Genomic DNA, 19361 nt, shown 5'->3' with positions numbered 1-19361 from the left:
AGACTGCACCCAAAATATTGCTCACTTCAACAATGCATATCTCTTCATTTAAACTTTAGCACTGTTTAGCTGTCACCACTATCAAAACATCCATCCTGAAAGTGCGCAACATTATGCAGAACTTTAAATCTAGAAGTATTTAAAGTAAAATTCAAGTAAATAAAAGTGAAACCTTATACAGAACTTTAAATGTCGAAGTATTTAAAGTAAAATTCAAGTAAATAAAAGTGCAACTTTGCAAATTTGAAAACCCCTTTGGTACTGACAAAAGGTGCAATTTTAGCAGACAAAGCAATTGCTCTCCAAACCCTAAAAAAAACCAACCCCAACAACATTCTTGTAATAATGCATTTGTAATTTTTTTCTCACTCTAACATGAGAGGTAGGTTCTTCTTCAGAAAGATCAACATTTCAACCTTCTCAGCTGTCAGCCTGCTTCTCCTTTCATCAATGATAATGGAGGCTGTACTGAAGAGTCTCTCGCTCTCAATACTTGTGGTAGGTGCACAGAGAAATTTAGCTGCTGTAGAAACCAGAGTGGGAAATCTAAGTTTGTTGACTTGTCAGTACAGCAGTGGATTATCTGAGCGTTGAATGGTTGGCTCACTAAGGTAAGTTTGCACTTCAATGCGTGCACTTGTCGTGGCTAACTGAGGAACAGGATTTGAGTGTTTTCCTTCAGGATTTCATCAAAAACACTTTCAAGTCTGCTTTGGCTGGAAGATTAGGGATGACATCAGATGCAGATGAGGATGATGCGCTTACCTCCTTGTGTGGGAAGCATTCCAAACTTGCAACACCTAGCCGGTCCATTGCCTTTTTTACATTGCTGGCATTGTCTCGCAAAACAACGTGGACTTTATTCTTCGGAATTTTCCACGCATTTAACATTTCCTCCATAGCTGCAGCGATGGACTCTCCTGTGTGAACCACGAAACTCTTTGGCCTGCAACACTGCTTTTTGCATTGTAAAACTCGAGTCTATCCAGTGTACAGTCAGGCTTAGCAGGGACAACGGACAAACGTCCGAGCTCCAGATATCAGTTGTGTCATGGTCTGGGTGAGCAGCTGGGATTTTCCATCAGTGCCAGAGCACCCTTGGCTCCGCCCGTGGGCAGGACTTTCTCAGCTTCACGCATCTGGAGCTAATTGGGGCAATCAGGCCAAAGAGGGATTTAAGCTCTGCGCTGTCATCTCCTCCCTGCCAGTTCGGCAGCTACCTGATGTTGGTAACCGGCTTGTTTGACTCACGCTGTTTCTTGTGCTTCAGGACCTATTCTCCAGTGTCGACTGCTGCTCACCACTTGGATCTCAGCTCCTTTCCACCTCACTGGGAAGTATCTCCAAACCTCACCTGCCTGCCCTTCTGCTCACTCACCACTTTGGATCCAACGAACCCCAGGTCAGCCGTTTCACCTAGTGATGGGCAGATGAAGCCCCATGAAGCACTGAAGCTTTTCATCCAATTGGTTCACCCCAACGCGAAGCTTCATGAAGCTTCATTTGCTCTAGCAGGACACCTACTGGACGTAAAAATAATAGCTGGCATGAATTTGAAGAGTGTGGCATTTTGCACACAGCCTGTAAATGTCAACAACAAAAGGAGTGTGTAAAACACCTATAGTGTAGTGATGGCAGTATACTGTGTATATTTATGCTGGCAGTATGGAAAATGATTATTTGCGGCAAAGTTCGAACCGCTTCATGAACCAGTCACGTGGTACAGCCGGGCAGCGAGGCTTCGGACGTCATCATTTTCAGCTCCTCCCATAAATGAAGCAAGCCTCGATACGCGCTTCGCGGAAACGCCCCCTCCATTACTCGACACACGCTCCGAAGCCTCGATACAGAACGTCCCATCACTAGTTTCACCTCCCCCTCGATACCACACCTCCACCTCCTGCAAGTAAGCTGAAAAGACTGTCATACTTACCCTCTCTGGTAATTCACTTCAACCCAGCTCTAACTCCACTCTCCTCTCTCCCCAGTGTGACCAATACTTAACTGGCTAGATCCAGTTGTCCTCACGTTCATGCCACGGCTACTGTAGGAGCCATATGAGTTGTTCCCTTCTGACTAAGTGGGTTGGTTTAAATGGACTCGCTGTATTGGTGCACGGGTGTGGGGCGTGTCTCATGGGTGTGGTAGATGATAAATGTGGTTGCACTCACCTGTTCACAGCACCTGATGTTGATGAGCAGAAAGGTGGGGTGAGCATGAGGCAAAACTTTCTGTTGAGCGCAGCTTGAGCGCAGCTTGAATGATTTTGATGTATTTTGACTGTAACTTGATGGTTTTTGTATATTTGTGCACTAATTGATGCCATAGGCCAAGTTGTAATTTGGCATAGTAGTTAGTGCAGTTATTGGTGAGTTGCAGTTGTTTGTTTGTGCAATCTGTGCATTTGTTTAATAGTTAATCCCATGTGCTGATTTATATATTGGACGGTTGCATGTGGAAATAAAGGAGCAAATGGTACAGAAGTGAATTTTATGCGTTTATTGTTGCGCGTCATCTGTGTCCTCATGTTTAGCCTGCCGCGGCCATAGGTTGGAAGAGCCGTAATAAATTGTCAACAGAAAAGTTTGTAGGTTTTATTGGATTATTCATATATAGATGAGTTTATTGATGAGAGTTTTATAGTTTGCTGTTGCCTTTGTCCACGCGACTTTTAGATTAAGCCTTTGGCTACACAAAACAGATTTCTTTCAGGAGTCTTGTTCCCCTGTTAGGTTTCAGCAGTACAGCTGCACTAGGCGTTGTACTGATTTACTTTCTAGTTATTGTGCATCAGGCGGCTGAAGCCATTGGCTTGGGAGTACCGCCGCAGTTTGTGTTTAAGACAGTTTGTCTTCCTCACAGCTGACGGTATGGAGGTACATAAATACCCACCGCTAGTATGTACGGAAGACTAGGTTGAGTTAGTTAGGTTTAATAGGCAGATAGAGGGGGATATTGCTCCTGTTAATTGTGTGTGTCCAAGGTTTAGTGAAGGGAATGTCATCAAGTTGATGTGTTGGAATGAAGCTGTGTGGCATAGGTGTAGTTCAGCATTTGGATTTTGTAATGTTTTGAAGAAAAATGGAGACACACCAATTAATACAATGTGGTGATGTGGATGGAAAGAAAAGACAGCCGAAACCGACTGCTAAGGCTTTGGAGAATCAGATTGAAAGACTTCAAACAGAACGGCACACTAAGATTAATAAAGTTAAAAAGGTCATAAAGATTATTAAAGAATTAAAGCAATCTGAAGATAATGTTTCCACTGTTCAGACTCAGTTAGAGAATTTGTCTGTGTTGCTTATTGAGGCAACTCATCTGCATGAAACCTTGCTTCCTTTGCTTCCTCAAGAAGAGCAAGAGAAACAAACTGCTTGGTTCATAAGTGTGCGAGCACATAATACTGAGTTTATGGAAGAGATAAAGAAATGGCTTCATGATGCAAAGGGAAACCCTCAGAGTAAAAATCAGGTGTCTGAGCTTGATTTGCCACATTTAAATCCACTTGGTATTGATTTCTTTGATGTATTACCTGCTGGAAATGGTTCTGGTGCTTCTAGGCACACCGGGAATGTTGGTAAAGGTGCTGCGATAGATGATGTTAATCCAAGTGATAGCGTCTCTAATGTTGGAAACAAAAGTTGTAGGAAAAGTAAATCATCACTCAGTGGCTCAATGGTTTCATCTGCCTTGTCAGCACGCATAATGGCAGAAGCTGACATGGCTGCTCTTGTTCGACAGAGGTTGTTGAAAGAAAAGCATGCTTTGGAAGAACAAGAAATACAGCTTAGGAAAAGGAAGGAGCTGCTTGACTTAGAAACTGAAATAGCAGCCTCAGCAGCAAAGGTGAATGTTTTTAAACTTCTGAAATGTCCCGAGTCTCAAGTGCTGTTAATGTTAAGTCTGATGGTATGAATTCATACTTAGAGCGAGAACAGGGGAGTTTAGCCTTTTTAAATCCTAATGCTCCAACGTTCAAACCTGTGTTACCAGAGCAACCATATCAGGGTGTTGATGCAAGTGATCATCAAGCGCAGGTATTGGATGTAAGGCCCAAGGTTAAAAATACTTTTCAGCCCGAGGTCGTTTCGTTGGAAAAGTCAGAGACGAAGCCACAAGTATTTCCAGGTGCAGTTTCGACTACTCAGATGATGTTGCAGTCTCACGCACAATCAAAACCTCTTACACATACAGTGCAAGGTAGGGAGGGTCATGATCATCTAGTCACAGTTTTGAAGAAACAAAATGAAATTACAACTTTATTAGCTGAGCAGCAGTCTCTGTTTTTGCTACCAAGGCGTGACATTCAGTTATTTGATGGTGATCCTTTGCAATATCAAACATTTATGAGAGCTTTTGAGCACATGGTGGAGAGTCAAACTCACAGTGCTAAGGATTGTTTATATTTTCTCGAGCAATACACTAGAGGCCATCCAAGAGAAATGGTCAGAAGCTGTCAGTATATGCCTGCTGAGTATGGATATGCTAAAGCTAAATCTTTGCTCCAAGAGAACTTTGGCAATTCGCTGAAAATTGCTGCTGCCTACATTGAAAGGGTCAGTAAATGGCCATCTATAAAATCTGATGATGTGAAGGCTTTGCAGGAATATGGGTTTTTATTAAGGCAATGTTGTAATGCAATGGGAGACGTTGAGTCCTTGCATGAGTTGGATGTCTCTGCTAATATGCAAGCAGTTATAAAAAAGTTGCCTTATAAGCTCAGGGATAAGTGGAGGAATGTTGTCTGCGAGCTGCAGGAGAGGTTTCAACGTAAAGTGGTTTTTTGCGATGTTGTTGAGTTTGTCGAAAGGCAAGTTAAGATTGCAAGTGACCCGTTGTTTGGAGATATACAGGATCCTCCAACAGCCATCAGAAAAGAGGCGAGGAATGATAAGTCTTAGTTTTACCCTAAGGCTAAGCGGAGTAGTTTTGCTACTACAGTGGCCAAGGTGGAAGGGAAGATTGAGCCAGTGTTGAGGCGAGAGAGTGGTTCAGTTGTGACCAAGGTTTGCTTGTTTTGTGGAGCAGGGCACATGTTGGATTTGTGTCCTTCATATGAAAGAAAGTTGCACTGTGACAGATTATCTTTTTTGAAAGAGAATGGTGTGTGTTTTGGTTGTCTGCACATTGGGCACAGAAGCAAGGACTGTAGGAAACGTCTCTTGTGTAAAGTTTGTAATCAGAAACACCCCACACTCTTACATATCTACTCTAAGCAGAGGGAAAGTGTTGCAGTGCAAACTATAGGAGGGAGAGAACCACCAGATGAAGGTCCTTCATGTGCTGTGCAAAGCAGTGGTGTTACTGGGGCCGGTGAGCAAAATAGTGCTCTATCCGTAATACCAGTTAGAGTAAAATCCAAGAAAGGTAATCAGTCACTGATAACCTATGCTTTTCTAGATCCTGGGAGCTCAGCTTCATTTTGTACTGAAGGGCTCATGAATAGGTTGAATCTTTCAGGAAGGAAAACTGGCATTCTTTTGCGGACAATGGGTCAGGAGAAAATGGTCAGTTACGTTGTTTCAGATTTGGAAGTAACTGGTTTGGATTTAGATCACTACTGTGACTTGCCTGACTTATTTACTCAGAAAAGCATACCTGTTCATCAACGTAATATTCCCCAACAGGAAGATCTCGATAGATGGCCACATTTGCGCCATATTAAGATACTGGAGATAAATTCCGGGGTAGACCTGTTGATCGGGACCAATGTGCTCAAGGCTTTAGAGCCATGGGAGGTTGTTAGAAGTCAGTATGGAGGTCCCTATGCAGTAAAAACTGCTGGGTTGGACAGTGAATGGTCCTCTCAGAGAGGATTGTAAGACTGACATTTTTGATGTGAGTGTCAATAGGATTTCCGTGGCAAGATTGGATGAGCTGTGGGAACGTCAAATGAAGACTGACTTTCCAGAATGTATTCAGGATGAGCAGTTTGCTTTGTCTAGAGAAGATCAGCAGTTTATGAAGTCAGTGATGGACTCTGTTAAGTTGGTTGATGGTCATTACACCATTGGTTTACCTTTTAGGTGCATCCAGGTAAACATGCCAAATAATCGGAAGGCTGTAGAAAAGCGAGCTATGAGCCTTAAACGAAAGTTTATTAGGGATGGTTCATTTCATGTCGATTACACCAGTTTTATGACTGAAATCATTTCTAAAGGGTATGCAGAGAAGGTGCCTGCTGAAGAATTTGATCGCTGTGATTGAGGATTGTGGTATATTCCACATCATGGGGTTCATCACCCACAGAAGAAGAAGTTGCGAGTTGTCTTTGATTGTGGTGCTTCATTTCAGGGAGTGTCTCTGAATGGACAACTTCTGGAAGGCCCAGTTCTCACTAGCTTGCTAGTTGGGGTCATAACTAGGTTCCGAAAAGAACCTGTGGTACTCATGGCAGACATTGAATCCATGTTTTATCAGGTCAGAGTACAAAGAGATGACTCAGATCTGTTAAGGTTTCTGTGGTGGCCAGACAGAGATCATAGTCAGGATCTGGTGGAATATAGAATGAAAGTACATCTCTTCGGAGCCACCTCATCCCCAAGTTGTGCGAATTTTGCCTTGAGGAAATGTGCAGAGGACAACAGAGATCAGTTCAGACTAGAGGTTGTCAACAATGTTTTACATAATTTCTATGTGGATGATTGCCTTATCTCTGTTGGTTCTGAAGAGGAGGCAGTACTTGCTGCCATACCTCAGCAAGAGCGATCCAAGGAGGTTAAGGATTTGGATTTGGATAGTGATGTGTTGCCGGTAGAGAGAGTACTGGGTGTACAGTGGTGTATCCAATCAGATACATTCAAGTTTAAGATCACACTTAAAAAAAAACCTCCCACATGGAGAGGGATATTGTCCCTTATGAGCTCAATCTACAACCCATTAGGGTTTTTGGCACCTGTGGTGCTGTCTGCTAAGTTGATCCTTCAGAAACTGTGCAGAAGTCATTGGGGTTGGGATGATGTGTTGCCAGTTACTGTTGAACAAGAATGGACAGTTTGGCTAAATGATCTTTGCCTTCTTGCAGATTTTAAGGTTGACCGGTGCCTTAAACCTTCTGATTTTGGAGATGTAGCTTCTGCTCAGTTACATCACTTCGCAGATGCAAGCAAGGAGGGTTATGGCACAGTCACTTATCTGCTGTTGCGCAGCACCCAGAATCAAGTGCATTGTGCGTTTATAATGGGTAAAGCAAGAGTGGCTCCACTGAAACAAACTTCCATTCCTCGCATGGAGTTGACAGCTGCCTTAGTTGCGAGTAGAATGGATAAGATGTGGAGAAAAGAGCTGCAAATGCATTTGCAGGAGTCAGTATTTTGGACTGATAGTACCTCGGTGTTAAAGTATATCAGAAATGAAACCTCAAGGTTTAAAGTATTTGTAGCAAACCGGGTGACCGAGATACTTAAAGTGTCCAAACCTTCTCAGTGGAGATATGTTAATACATCATGCAATCCTGCTGATCTAGCTTCTAGGAAAGTTAAGGTGCAAACCTTTTTGAAGGATGATTTCTGGTTGTCAGGGCCAAAGTTTCTCACCAAACCAGAAATTAATTGGCCAGTAAACCTTGATTTTGGAAAGATCTCCATAAATGATCCAGAGATTAAAATGACCGTTTTAGTTAATGCTGTTGATGCAAATGAATACAAGGATGGTGCGATGAAGTTCATTACTTATTTTTCTTCGTGGACTCGTCTGAAAAGGATGGTTGCATCAATTCTTAGATTCAAAGGTTTGTTGCAGGAACTTAGTAAAAAGACGAAACAGCTGAAAGAGAGCTTTGCGTCTAGCGTGACTAAAGAAAATCTTGAGGAAAAGCTTAAAAGAGAGTTGCAAACTGTCAAGGACCATGCTGCTAAAGGATTTCTCTCGGTAAAAGAACTTAACAAGGCAGAGAATGCAGTTCCTTGCTTTTGTCAAAGGAGGAGATATTCAGATGAGATCAGTAGGTTGCAGAGGGGTGAAAGGGTGAAGAAGAGTAGTGAGCTCTATAGGCTTAATCCTAAGCTTGAGAATGGTGTGTTGAGAGTGGGAGGTAGGCTTAGTAGAGCAGCTATGCCTGAAGATGCAAGGCATCCCGCAATTATAGCCAGGGATCTGCATATTTCTCACCTGGTGCTTCAACATGTACATCAGAAAATAGGGCATGGTGGACGTAACCACATGCTGTCCGAATTGCGGCAAAGGTATTGGGTTCCAGGTGCAAGCATTGCCATAAGGAGGATTTTGGCTAAATGCATTGTGTGTCGCAGACTTCATGCAGCATCAGGATATCAGATGATGGCAGACCTTCCACAAGATCGCATCTCACCAGATGAACCTCCATTTTCTCGGGTTGGAGTGGATTGTTTCGGACCTTTTCAAGTTAAGCATGGAAGGTGTGAAGTAAAGAGATATGGAATGATCTTTACATGCCTGGCAGTGAGAGCTGTGCATTTAGAGGTGTTGTCATCTTTGAGCACAGACTCTTTTATTAATGCGCTCCGTCGATTTATATCAAGGCGGGGTCAGGTATTGGAGATACGATCGGATAATGGTACAAACTTTGTGGGTGGCGAACGTGAGTTGAAAGAGGCAGTGGAAGGATGGAATCAGGCACAGATTCATGAGATGCTGCTGCAAAAGGGCATAAAGTGGATTTTTAATCCTCCTGCTGGTTCCCATCATGGCGGTGTTTGGGAACGTCTCATAAGGTCTGTCAGGAAGGTGTTAAATTCCATTTTGAAAGTGCAGAATTTGGACGAAGAAGGCCTTTGTACAGTTCTTTGTGAGGCAGAGGCTATTGTGAACAGTAGACCAATAACCAAAGCCTCTACTAATCCTAATGATTTGGAGCCACAATAGCTACGTTTCCACACCGCAGTTTGCCACGTCCTTGTGTTTTCACCCATATTATATATTCACCAATAAATTGTGATAAAACGCCCTCTTGCCTCCGCTCTGTGTGTCTGCGCTTGGGTTCTGTTCAGGTTGCTGGCCTCCGTCCAGCGTGACAAGTTGTCATGCTTAACGTGAGAATTATTTCTAAACTTTCTGAGATGAACTTGCATACCTGTTTGTAATTGCCTGGGATAGCTTCCTCCGAGATGAAATGCCAGTTTGGCAGCATGTAGCGAGGCTCTAAATGCTCTCAATTAAGCGTCGAAAACCATCATTTTCCACAACAGAAAGGGGCTGGTCATCAAGCACAACAAATTCAACTATTTTCTCCGTTATCAGCTTCGCTCTATTGCTTTCCAGAGGGAATTTCTCATGTCTCTGAATATTTTCCAAAAGCGTTTTTTGATACGGTGCACTTTTCTGCTTAGCTTTGGAAGCCAGGCTAAATTCCGTGTCCCCCTTTGCGTGGTGTTTCTGTAAGTGTTTAATCATGTTTGTGGTGTTAAAATTCCCCAAACTGCTACCACCTCGCAAAACACTTGCATCACATACAGTGGGGCAAAAAAGTATTTAGTCAGCCACCGATTGTGCAAGTTCCCCCACCTAAAATGATGACAGAGGTCAGTAATTTGCACCAGAGGTACACTTCAACTGTGAGAGACAGAATGTGAAAAAAAAATCCATGAATCCACATGGTAGGATTTGTAAAGAATTTATTGGTAAATTAGGGTGGAAAATAAGTATTTGGTCAATAACAAAAATACAACTCAATACTTTGTAACATAACCTTTGTTGGCAATAACAGAGGTCAAACGTTTACTATAGGTCTTTACCAGGTTTGCACACAGTAGCTGGTATTTTGGCCCATTCCTCCATGCAGATCTTCTCGAGAGCAGTGATGTTTTGGGGCTGTCGCCGAGCAACACGGACTTTCAACTCCCGCCACAGATTTTCTATGGGGTTGAGGTCTGGAGACTGGCTAGGCCACTCCAGGACTTTCAAATGCTTCTTACGGAGCCACTCCTTTGTTGCCCGGGCGGTGTGTTTTGGATCATTGTCATGTTGGAAGACCCAGCCTCGTTTCATCTTCAAAGTTCTCACTGATGGAAGGAGGTTTTGGCTCAAAATCTCACAATACATGGCCCCATTCATTCTGTCCTTAACACGGATCAGTCGTCCTGTCCCCTTGGCAGAAAAACAGCCCCATAGCATGATGTTTCCACCCCCATGCTTCACAGTAGGTATGGTGTTCTTGGGATGCAACTCAGTATTCTTCTTCCTCCAAACACGACGAGTTGAGTTTATACCAAAAAGTTCTACTTTGGTTTCATCTGACCACATGACATTCTCCCAATCCTCTGCTGTATCATCCATGTGCTCTCTGGCAAACTTCAGACGGGCCTGGACATGCACTGGCTTCAGCAGCGGAACACGTCTGGCACTGCGGGATTTGATTCCCTGCCGTTGTAGTGTGTTACTGATGGTGACCTTTGTTACTTTGGTCCCAGCTCTCTGCAGGTCATTCACCAGGTCCCCCCGTGTGGTTCTGGGATCTTTGCTCACCGTTCTCATGATCATTTTGACCCCACGGGATGAGATCTTGCGTGGAGCCCCAGATCGAGGGAGATTATCAGTGGTCTTGTATGTCTTCCATTTTCTGATGATTGCTCCCACAGTTGATTTTTTTCACACCAAGCTGCTTGCCTATTGTAGATTCACTCTTCCCAGTCTGGTGCAGGTCTACAATACTTTTCCTGGTGTCCTTCGAAAGCTTTGGTCTTGGCCATGGCGGAGTTTGGAGTCTGACTGTTTGAGGATGTGGACAGGTGTCTTTTATACAGATGATGAGTTCAAACAGGTGCCATTCATACAGGCTGACTAAATACTTTTTTGCCCCACTGTAAGTTGCATTCGGCAGTCTTGCTTTTTTCGTCTTTTAGTTTGAAATAAGTCCACACTGCTGACATGATGGCTCTCAGCTCTCCCACACGATAGCCCCTCGATCACGTGACACAAACTGCTCTGACGTGCTAAGGTCATGACCTCGGTTATACCATGTTAGCGAGTTTTTGAGGTGCTTCTGTGATATTTACTGGATCGGATAAAATTTTTAAATTTCTCTCCGATATCCGATCCAGTAATTTACGTCAGTATCTGATCGATACCAATATTGAATATCGGATCGGTCCGTCTCTAGTTTAAATACACTAATTAATTTAGGTGATCTAGGTATATAGATGGCACTGTTTATGTGATGGCATGCCACATCTGGCCCGATCATGGTTTGGTTTTGGTTGGCCCAGGCTCATAGAAAACAGGTCTAGCCCGGATCTGGCATCAAGCTGGCAGTTCTGACTGGTGTGATGGCAGGGTGTCTGTCAACCAGATGTGGGCCAGGTCTGGCAATGATGGCACTATTTATGTTCCTATTTTAGTTAGAAGACCCAAATGCCATGCTGCAGTACTATAATGTTATGGAGCCAATGTTTCAAATGCAGGTTTGACAGGTTTGTGAGTGTACACTTTATCCAAAGCCTAGTGAGGGTTTACTCATGTTTACCACTGAGTGGCTGTAGTCAAGAGGTAGAGCAGCCTACTGATCGGAAGGTTAGTGGTTCGGTCCCTGGCTCCTCCAGTCTGCATGTCAAGAGTGTGAATGTGTATGAATGTAGTTAGGAAGCACTCAGTTTAGAGAAAGTGTGTGGTTGGGAGAATGTGGCATGTTGTATAGAGCACTTTGAGTAATCCGGCAGAGTAGAAAATCGCTATTAAGAATCAGTCCATTCACTGTCTGAACAGAGTTTCGTCATGTTACTTTTGTACTATTATGTTCCGGCACGTGTTGTTATTACATGGCTTGATTAAGGTACACATTAGGCTGACATCTGGGGCCAGAGCTGAAACTGTTCTGGGCAAGCACAGGGCCAGCAGTGTGTCTGCAACTGGCCCGTGGCTGCACACAACTTACACTTGGCCCACATACCACAAAGAATGACGGCCCTTTGGTGGCCCAGACCAGGTTTGCCAGAGGTGAGCCACAGATGGGCCAGCACAGGACCACCAGTGTGTCTGCAACTGGCTTTGTGCTGGCCCATGTGTGGGCCACCTCTGGCAATCCAGCTCTGGGCCACCAAAGGGCCATCATTCTTTGTGGTATATGGACCATGTGTAAGCACATTGTGTGGGCCAGATCCGGGCCATATGAATTTTGCTATCTGGGATACAGTATCCACATCTAAACCAAAGAATAAAACAGTTAAATGTAGATTATTAAATATAGTGTCTCTCCTTCAAGTCTCTGTTAGAACATTTATTATAATTGATCAACAAATCGATTTACTGTGCCTTACACAAACCTGGTTGCAGCAGGATGATTATGGTAGTTTAAATGAATCAACACGTCCCCGAGTCACTCTAACTACCAGAAACCTCGAAGCACAGGCCGAGGGGGCGGTGTGGCAGCAATTTTTCACACCAGCCTATTAATCAACCAAAGACCCAGACAGACTTTTAACCGGTCGCAGCAGATGGCCCCGCCCCTCCCTGAGCCTGGTTTTGCCGGAGGTTTCTTCCTGTTAAAAGGGAGTTTTTCCTTCCCACTGTCGCCAAAGTGCTTGCTCATAGGGGGTCATATGATTGTTGGGTTTTTTCTCTGTATGTATTATTGTGGGGTCTACCTTACAATATAAAGAGCTTTGAGGAGACTGTTGTTGTGATTTGGTGCTATATAAATAAAATTGAATTGAATTGAGGGGCGTGAAGACTCCCTCCCTCCGCCCACTCATATGTGGTGTTGCTCCATGCTGTTCTAAAGTGCATTTAAAACATGGGAGGGGCATGGCACTCCCTGCCAGATAGCAGCAGAGAGGCTGGCAGTTTTGGGTCTACATGTATTTAAACCTGAGAGGTCGGCACTGGGACCAGAGTTGAGATTGAATAAACAGACTGTCCTCTGGATGCTGTTTAGTGTCCCCACCCCAACGGGTCAAAGTACCCTCTCCCTTAAGCCAACTCCCCAGTTGACCCCATTAGAATATGGCTGACCGTCTCCGACCACGTCTTCGCCTTGGCGTTGTACTTCTCGTTGTTTTATCTTTGGTTTTATGTTCTCTAGGTGATTGTACACTAATAACTTATGACAGAGACACGCTCCTGAATCTTCGGTTTTCCTGTTCTCAACGACCTGACTGCCTTGGGACCACCGGTGCCGCTATCCCCCTGATGCCTGTCTCCCCTACCTATGTGACCTATCCTCCTCTTCCCATGCTCCGTAGGAAACGCCTCAGGAAACTGGGTAGGAGGAGCGGCGTCCGTGTCCGCGTTAAGGCTTATATCAGAGCCATGGCTATGGACTTCCCTTCTACAAGCCGTGAGCTATCCCGTTTCTTCCACTATCTCAGCAGCCACTCTGCGGCTAGATTGCTAACCCACCGTTGGATTTGCTCCGTCGGCCTTCAAACCTACCATGCTCGCCCAGTGGCTTACCACTCTGCCCGATTTTGGATAACACCGCCTGGCCGCGGTGTTCAACATAACAACCTTTGCTCCTTGCGACGGGCTACTACAAAGGTCCTGGCCCCCCGGATTCGGTTGGCCTTATTTAATGTCAGGTCTCTTTCAAATAAGGCCTTCCTCCTAAATGACTTTTTTTCTCACCTCGGGACTGGATGTCCTATTTCTAACGGAGACCTGGACTTCTCCGGGTGAGTTCATCCCCTTCTCTGAGCTTCTACCTCCTGACTGTGCCTTCTTTAGCTCACCTAGGCTAACTGGTAGAGGTGGTGGCTTAGCCTCGGTTTTCAAAAATAAACATGATGCACGGCTGCTATCCTCTCCAACCTATTCCAGTTTTGAAGTTCAGCTATTGGAACTGACGGGCTCTCGGACCACTTTGTGTGTCGTGGTTTATCGTCCGCCTAAATATCATAAGATGTTTATCTCTGAATTTGCTGATTTTTTTGGGATCCGTTCTTTTTAAATATGATTCTGTTATTGTTTCTGGAGATTTTAACATTCATGTCTGCTGTATGAATGACCAATTGGCTAAAGACTTTCTTGTGCTGACTGATTCTTTTAATCTTATTCAGTGGGTGAATGAGCCTACCCATGTTCAAGGCCACACCCTTGATTTGGTTTTTTCATTCAATGTGGACATTTGCATTAAGGAAATCAGGAATACTGGTCTCTCTGATCATTCCCCGGTCATCTTCGATGTAGACCTGGGTGATACTGGACAATACCTAAACTCTCCTCTTTATCCTACGTGCACTATTAATGCCAATACTGTGGTCAACTTTATTTAGTATGCTGGATTGTTCTTCCCCACACACACTTGAGAACTCTACTAATACTCTTTTAACCACCTGTTCCTCGATTCTTAACATTGTTGCACCCATCAAAATGAAACGCCCTAGAACTTTCTCACAATGCTGGTTAAATGATTCTGTTCGTGCTCTACGACGTATATGTCGGCGTGATGAGAGGAAGTGGAGGAGTGATAGACTTCAGTCTTCTTATGATATTTTACGTATTAGCCGCTCGAAGTTCCAAACTGCTGCCAGAACGGCTAAAGCGGCTTTTCTCTCTAAAATTATTACCACTAATGGTGATAATCCACGAATTCTATTTAAAATTTTTAACTCTGTGGTGAACCCCCGTCCCTCTATGCCACTGCTGTCTTCCCCGGGTCTTTGTGGAAAATTCTCAAACTATTTTTTAGATAAAGTTTTATCCCTTAGATCTACTCTTCCTCTGGTGACTGATTGTATGTCTACTCCTGATTGTTCGGCCACTTTTTATCAATTTGAACCCGTTTCTCTCTCCACTCTGAAGCGTCTAATTGATAAATTGAACAATACTAACTGTGTACATGATGCTCTCCCATCCCGTATTGTTAAGGATTGTTTCAGTGTAATTGGACCTTGTTTATTGTCCATATTGAACTGTAGGCATCCAGGGCGCTGCCCTGGATTGGTTTAAATCCTATCTCTCCAATCGGCTCTCTACGGTACATCTGGCTACATCCTCTTCCTCGGCTGTACCTGTTTGCTGTGGTGTCCCCCAGGGATCTGTGCTGGGCCCTACCCTTTTCTCATTATACTTGCTTCCTTTAAGTGCCATCTTTGAGAAATACCATATTGCTTATCACTATTATGCAGATGATATCCAGCTCTATTTTGAGCTAAACGACGATCTTGCTCTGTCTCTGAATAGCCTCCGAGAATGCATGTCTGAGGCCAAGAAGTGGTTGTTGTCGAATTCTCTTATCCTTAATGAGAAGAAAACCGAGATTATGATTTTTGGTAGTAATGCCCTTCGTGCCAAACTCCGGGATGCCTTTGGTTTTCTTAGTTGTTCTCTCTCTGATACTGTCAGGAATCTGGGTGTCTTATTTGACAGCTCCTTTTCACTTGACAAACAAGTGTCTGCTGTTGTCAGATCTAGTTTTTACCAGCTTCGTCTTATCTCTAAGGCTAGGCGCTATATCCCGCATAAAGATCTCGAAAAGCTCATCCACGCCTTTGTAACGTCGAGGCTAGACTATTGTAATTCACTTTATTGTGGTCTCCACTCTTCCCTTTTACATAGATTACAGACAGTTCAGAATGCTGCAGCACGCATTCTAACTAAAACCAGCAAGTTTGCCCACATTACTCCTGTCCTTGCTGATCTGCACTGGTTGCCTGTCAAATATCGTATTCAATTTAAAATTTTGTTGTTTACTTTTAAAATTACTAACAACACTGCACCCAGCTACCTTAAGGACCTTTTAAACCCTTATGCTCCTGCTAGGGCTTTAAGGTCATCGTCACAGTTACTGCTGGCTCAGCCCAGATCTCGACTTAAGACTAGAGGTGATCGATCGTTTGCTCTTGTTGCACCTGTGCTGTGGAACAATCTCCCGATTGGCATCCGGGCATCTGATTCTATTCATTCTTTTAAATCACAGCTTAAAACATATCTTTTTAAACTTGCCTTCTCCACCTTTTAATTGCTGGTTTGTTTGTTTGTTTGTTTGTTTGGTTGCTGTGACCTATTGACCTCTTGTATTAATTCCCTCCTATCTTTCTATTGGTGTCTTTTATTATGGTGGTACAGCTTTTATCTTGCTATTACCCATGTGCTGTAGTCATTCTTATTGGTAGCTTTTATCTATGAACATAACTCGTTATTTTTATTTATCCGTTATCAATGTTTGAACCTTTTATTGTTTTATGTAAAGCACTTTGGTATGCCCAAGGCTTTTAAATGTGCTCTATAAATAAAGGTGGTTGTTGTTGTTGTTGTTGTTGTTGTTGTCGTCGTCGTCAACTTTATTGTCATTGCACATGCACAGGGCAACGAAATGCAGTTTGCATCCATCCAGAAGTGCTTTAGTGATATAGATATATTACAATATATATTAGCAATAATATAGATATGTGAGTATATTACAGAAATGGGTCTATTATGGTATGTTATAATGTACACGGTATGAAGTATGTTGTGAAGCTCTCTCCTTAGCTCTTACTGGGACAGTGGCGCGGCTGCCCCTCTGTGGGTCTTCCTTGGTCTCTTGTGTTCTGGGGGCCTCTGGATGTCTGGAGTTTTGATCTCCTCCATACCTGCTTGATACCATAGAGGACAGGGCTGTGGCTCCCCACACTCTCTAGCAGATCATTACATGGAGAAACCTTTGGAATGCAAGCATGCTGATCCACACAGGTATGCACACAGGTGTACACACGGGTATTCACAGATGCGGACTACAGCTTTCTTGGCTGCTGCCTCAAAGCACACTGTGCGCTGTCTATCTTGCGTGCTGCACAATATCGTTTATTATTTAGTAACTATTGATATCTATGACTAGCTAGTTTATTGTGATGGTGCTTTTTTTTTTATTTTTTTTTTTTTATTATGTTTCTCTTTGTTGTTTGCTGTCCCCCCTGTTTTGTTTTTTTTTTTTTTCTTTCTCTCCATACAGATGACCCAGGAGTTTTTTTGTTTTGTTTTGTTTTGTTTTGTTTTGTGTTTTTTTTTTTTTTTTTTTTTTTTTTTTTTTTTTTTTTGTTTTTTGTTTTTTTTCTCTCTTCCCCCCCCTTCTCACCGTCTCTTCTCCCCTTTGGTTTTCTTTCTTCCTCTCCCCCTCTTTCTTTCATTCTTTCCCCCTGTCCTATTTTAAAAAAAAAAAAAAAAAAAAAAAGGATGACAAAGGATGAACTGAAGCTCCGCCATCACGTGATGTCACATGCTGCTGTTTCTGATGTCACTTCCAAAAAAAAAAAAAAAAAAAAGTGAATATTCTATAACTATAAGTATGTACAGGCTGTAGTGAGTACAAGCTATGTACAGGATATGAACAGGATATAAATATGAAAAACTATACAGAATATGAAATAAATAACTTTACAGAATCTGGGATATACAGCTATACAGAAATGGGAACTATGCAAGTTGTAAACAGTTGTAGGGTTAAAAATTATCGAATGTACAGAATGATTATTTACACAGAGCTATACAGTAGTGCAGTTAAGATAAGTGAGGGTGTAGATAGTTTCTACAGAGGCTATATAAAGTGCTGGTGGCTGTGAGTGGTGGTTCAGTCCATGTTATTATTGTGTGTTTGAGGGTACGGTTGTCCATTGTGGGTGTGTGTATGTTCAGTCCATGAGTTTAACGTGGGTCAGATGTCAGGAGGCAGAGTTCAGGAGTCTGACAGCTGTGGGGAAGAAGCTGTTCCGGTACCTGGTGGTCTTAGTCCGGAGGCTCCTGTAGCGCCTCCCAGAGGGCAGGAGGGTGAAGAGTCCATGTGATGGGTGACTGGGGTCTTTGATGATTTTCCCAGCCCTTTTCAGACACCGCTTCCTGTAGATGTCTTTCATGGCAGGAAGTGGTGCTGCGGCGATGCGCTGGGCAGTTTTCACGACCCTCTGCAATGCCTTCCGGTCCGAGGCAGAGCAGTTCCCGTACCAGACTGTTATACAGTTGGTCAGGATGCTCTCGATGGTGCAGCGATAGAAGTTCACCAGGATGTCTGAGGACAGGTGGTTCTTCCTCAGAGTCCTCAAGAAGAAGAGGCGCTGGTGAGCCTTCTTGACCAGCTTGGAGCAGTTGGTCGTCCAGGTGAGATCCTTGGAGATGTGGACTCCCAGGAACTTGAAGCTGCTCACACGCTCCACAGCCGTCCCCTTAATGTGGATGGGTGGATGTGGGTCAGCATTCCTCCTGTAGTCCACGATGAGCTCCTTGGTCTTCTCGGTGTTAAGCAGCAGGTTGTTTCTGTCGCACCACTCAGCCAGACGATCCACCTCCTCCCTGTAGGTGGCCTCATCGTTGTCACTGATGACAACGTCATCTGCAAACTTAATGATGGTGTTGGAACCATCAGCAGGTCTGCAGTCGTGGGTGAAGAGGGAGTAGAGGAAAGGGCTCATCACACAGCCTTGTGGTACACCGGTGTTCATCGTGATTGTAGATGAGCAGCGGTTATCCAGCCGGACATGTTGGGGGCGGTTGGTCAGGAAGTCCAGTAACCATTTGCAGATGAGGGAACTGATGCCCAGGTCTGTCAGTTTCCTGATGAGTTGTCAGGGGTGGATTGTATTGAATGCTGAACTGAAGTCTATAAACAGCATTCTGGTGTAGGTGTTGTTGTCCAGGTGTGAGAGGACAGAGTGCAGTGCGATGGAGACTGCATCCTCTGTGCTCCTGTTCTGGCGGTATGCGAATTGGTGGGGGTCCAGGGTGGGGGGGAGACAGGATTTGAAGTGTGCTAGGACCAGCTGCTCTAAGCACTTAGTGATGTTGGGGGTGAGTGCTACTGGTCATTGAGGCAAGATGGGCTGGAGTTTTTGGGTATCGGGACGATGGAGGTGGATTTGAAGCAGGCCGGTACCACAGCGTGGGCCAAGGACAGATTGAATATGTCTGTGAGCACTCCTGCAAGCTCCTCAGAACACGCTCTGAGAACACGCCCGGGGATGCTATCAGGACCTGCAGCCTTGTGGACATTGATCCTGCTCAGCACCGCTCCTACATCGGTAGGGGAGAGAGTCAGAGGTTGGTGGTCTGGCGTCACGTCTGCTTTGGTTGTGGTTGTGGGGTTCCCTCGCTCAAAACGAGCATAAAAGTTGTTGAGCTCGTTGAGGAAGGAGACATCAGAGGATGCGGGGGAGGGTTTGGTGGTCCTGTAGTCTGTGATGGTCTGGAGTCCTTGCCACATGCGTCGGGGGTTGGAGTTGGAGAAGTGTTCTTCTACCTTCTTTTTGTAATGGTGTTTGGCTTTTTTGATGCCCTTCTTTAGATTAGCCCTGGCTGTGCTGTAGGCGTGTGCATCTCCTGACCTAAAGGCGGTGTTGCAGGCCTTCAGGAGGAGACGAACATCCCGGTTCATCCAAGGCTTCTGGTTGGGGTACATGGTGATCCGTTTCTGGGTGGTGACACTGTCTGTGGTTTCGGAGATGTAATCCAGTACAGATGAGGCGTACTGGTCCAGGTCTGTG

The sequence above is a fragment of the Aulonocara sp. 'chitande type north' Nkhata Bay genome, linkage group LG11 (assembly GCF_057382095.1).
Source record: "Aulonocara sp. 'chitande type north' Nkhata Bay isolate Kocher_YH1m ecotype deep benthic linkage group LG11, A_spYH_male_GT1.1, whole genome shotgun sequence".
Taxonomy (NCBI): domain Eukaryota; kingdom Metazoa; phylum Chordata; class Actinopteri; order Cichliformes; family Cichlidae; genus Aulonocara; species Aulonocara sp. 'chitande type north' Nkhata Bay.
Note: the sequence above shows the minus strand (reverse complement) of the source record.